Source organism: Capsicum annuum, chromosome 7 (assembly GCF_002878395.1).
Source record: "Capsicum annuum cultivar UCD-10X-F1 chromosome 7, UCD10Xv1.1, whole genome shotgun sequence".
NCBI lineage: Eukaryota > Viridiplantae > Streptophyta > Magnoliopsida > Solanales > Solanaceae > Capsicum > Capsicum annuum.
Genome location: NC_061117.1, coordinates 222,760,032 through 222,764,039, shown reverse-complemented (window position 1 = coordinate 222,764,039; position 4,008 = coordinate 222,760,032).

The window sequence follows — 4,008 nt, the reverse complement described above, 5'->3', positions numbered from 1 at the left end:
AAATCATGGAGTTCTTTGATTAGTATCCCTGAGTTTACCAAATATCATCTAAGTTTATCAGCTAAAAATAACAAAGACTACACTAACAATAGTGTTATGTGGAGGATAGCCCAACCAGAATTCAACCTTAAGGAATGTCCTACAATGGAGGAAACTAACTTGGATTATCATATGAAAAACTCTGGTATAGCTTGTGTGATTGAGGGTTCTTTCAATGGATTGATTTCATTGATGGAATGGCGTAGTTTAAGAGAGAACAAAACCAACAGATACTAAATATCCTGTAAAACCAACAGGATCACCATGAACTTCGTATTTGCCAAACCTTGGCAATTTGAACCCTAGTGGCAAATGGGCGTCAGGAAACATACATAAATCTTTGTATGAAAAACTTTTTGGTCCACCTAATCGTTGCATATTTCTCATATTTTTCTCCAAGCTTCTTACTTTTCTAGCCATTTTCTCTTGTTCCTCATTTTTAATAATCTTTTCAATCATGATTAGAGAATCGTGTTGATAAGCATGATGATGAGGATTTTGGGATTTGAAAGTTATTTCAGGAGGATATAACAGGTCATGACTTGGTTCCCCTATATTCTTCGGTACTTTCTGTTGAGTACCCATAGCAGTTGGTGCCATAGAAGTAAAAAGTGGCTTATTTGTGATAACTGAATTTGGTAGGCGCATGGTAGAAGTACCAACAATACCAGACATATTAGCAAATGGGCCAAATCCTGGTGGGTAAAATGGATCATTAGTTTGAGCTGGAGCAGGATTTGGATCATTTGAAGTCGAAAGTCCAGGGATTGAAGAAGGCGGGGCTTGTCTATTCAACCAAGCTTGGTACATCTCTACCATCTATTGTCTCAATAACTTAAGTTCTTCCATTGATGCTATTTCCTGCGAAATCAAATTATTTTGCTCTTCTTCACTGTCAGACTCTATACCTTCTTTGTGGGTCATGTTTTTTTTTCCTTGTATCTGGTGTTGTACGGATGTGATGCCATTTTAAACCACAAACCAACTACCAATTATTTTATCTTTCTGTTATCAAGTTGTAAACAAATGAGTGTTATATATTTAACACCTTATAATGCCACTTTGTATGTCATGCTTCTGTATGCATTTCCCAACCTACCATGGAAGGCTTTGTGTTTCATCCCGGCTTTTCTAGGCGTACTTTTCAAAAGTTAGGATCGAACCCTTTGGAGGGTTGCCTACGTATTATGTCAGGACATGAATCAGATCTTGCATAGTTCAGGAGGAATTTTAACAAAATGATTGTTTTGTCTTTTTTGTTATTGAAGAAAATAAAGTAAGTGAAGTAAAACATATGTAATATATATAGGAATAAACAATCAACTTCATTACATTCTATAATATAAATACGACAAAATAACTGACCCAACTCCTAAGATAAAACCTACTAACTGATATCTAAAAACTAAAAGACATAACATCTAAACAAGAAGTTTTAAAAATGAAAATGAAAAACTATGACCAAGAAAACAACTATCCATTCAAGGAGACTTCGGCTTGATATGTCCTCCCAAACCCAAGTATATGTCCTCCAATGAAGTAGTGAAACGTTGTGCAAAAGCTGGTACCTGCACCAAAAAGTCTTTATGATCTAACTGTTAATAATCCAAACCCATTCTGGCAGTATCCTGTGCTACACGACGGACCTTCCCTCAAAGGGAACTGAAGGCCTGATCACATTCATGGGCCTGTCGATCTCAGAAATCAACCATTTCTCTTGCACGCTGTTCATGAGCAGAAGCAACCTCCAACTTTTCTCGTAATATTCCTCTTTCACGGGTACATTGAGATCTCTCTCGATCAAATTCTTCTTGCATGTTATTTTCAACTTCTTGCAGTTGCTGTCGGCTAAATACGACAAGACCCTCTAGTGGTAGCCTGTTTGATTTGTCCCCGAAGTGCAACCTCAATATTTGCTGATTTAGCTTTCTCTTCAGTAAATTCCCTTTGTTGTTCGTCTATTTTTGCCCTGGCATGCTCTAATTCTGCTCTCAAAGTTTGGTTGACCTCATGATATTCTCGCATGGCTCTCTCAATCCTATCCTGATTGCAACTTCCTGATCTATAGGTCCCCTAATCGATCTTTCTGGTCTGACTGGCAAACTTAACTATTCTTCAAACCATTCATGGTAATCTGGGTGCACTTCTCCTTTCTCATGCTCTATGACCATTGTTTCAATCCCCATGATATGGCAACCCTCCCAAATTTGCTGGGCCAATTCCTCCGGAAGTGGGATCTCTGTTCTGACCTCAAATACAAACTCGGTCATATTTTTCAGTATAGGAATTATTTGACGTCTTCCTAGCTGACGTAGAACTCTCAATGGAACATACGGTTGAACACCCCTAATACCCATTAATAACAAGAACGGCCGAATGATAGAACTATGTATGACTTGCCTCCAAGGGAACCAAGGGAGATTCCAAGTGATTTTATCTGCTGTCAGAGAACAAAAAAGCTTATCCCAATCTGTAACTCCTTCTGGGCATTTATATTTCTCAAACCTCTCTTCGTAATCTTTGATGAGATTAAATTGTTCAGGATTAAACCTTGCCATTGTAGGATATCGATAAAGCTGCTCCACAATCCACATCTGTAACAAGATATTACATCCCTAAAAAAAACTCTTTCCTTTCTGACAAACGATCAAAGCAAGGTAGATATATGCCAGGATCATTGGTACCATAGTGTAATCTTTCTTAATCAATATTTGTACCACCCCCGCTAAACCAATATTAATTTTTTCTTCTCTCCTCGGGAAGACCATAGTGCCTAGAAAGGATACCATGAATGTAAATCATCTGTGAACTTTCCAAGCCTCAAAACTTCCTTTATTACAAAGCTGTTTACCATACTTTTCAAACCCCTCTCATTTTCTATATCTATCATACAAAAACTGTAAGGAAACCCAATATTTTTTCATTGATTCTTCTTTTGAGTTTCGTATGTTCATGAGCTTGCAGAATCTGTTTATCGAAATGAGTTTTGTGACTACAAGTTTCTTTCGATGCATATCCCCATATCCAACATACGCCGCTATCTCCTCTAAAGTAGGAGTCAACTCAAAATCCAAAAAACGAAACACATTGTTCTTCGGGTCCCAGAAGGATTGTAATGCATCAATCACCTCCCTATTAGGCTTGATTGACATAATAGTCGTCAAAAAACTCAAATACTTATGTATCTCATCATAATCAAATGTATTCATTTCGTTCCACCACAACCAAAGTTGCAAAAGGGTACAATCTATAACCTGAAGCGGTATACTCTTATCCCTCTTTCTCTTTGGATGCTTTCCACGAACAGGAGGAGACATTTTATACCTATAGACAAGGACATGAGATTAATAAATGTCTAGAATTAGGCAAGAATTAATTCATTAATTTTTGAAAAGAATTTTTAACTTGACTCGTGAGACCTAGTCCGACCATTACTTAGTTCCAAAGAACAATTTTATCAAAATCAAAGTGAGAAAAACATGATTGATAATATTTTTACGAAAAACACTTATTTAAATTGACTTTATCAAAAACTTTGCAATAACATACATCTAGACAATTTTAACTATATATTTGGAGACAATACCCCCTAAGTACACTTAAAGGGAACAAAAGAAAAGAAAATAAAATAGAATGACATGGAAAATAAGAATGATTGTTTTATGTATGAAGTTGTATAAAAATTTCAGCCTCACGACCCCTAAAGGTTCGGGATTGTTAAGATTTATGTATATTTTAATTTGTAAAACTTAGCCTCATGATCCCTAAAGATTCAGGGCTATATATTAAGATACATTAAAATTAGACAGAATTAGAAAAATAATTATGAAAGTAATCATATTTTCAAAATATTCCCCAATAAGTCAATGAATAGTTTTCCAAAGATAGGATCGTATCCTAGGAAGGACTTCCTACGTATCCCACTAAGATGTGAGAATCAGAAACTCGTAGTTCATGAAAACCATAAAA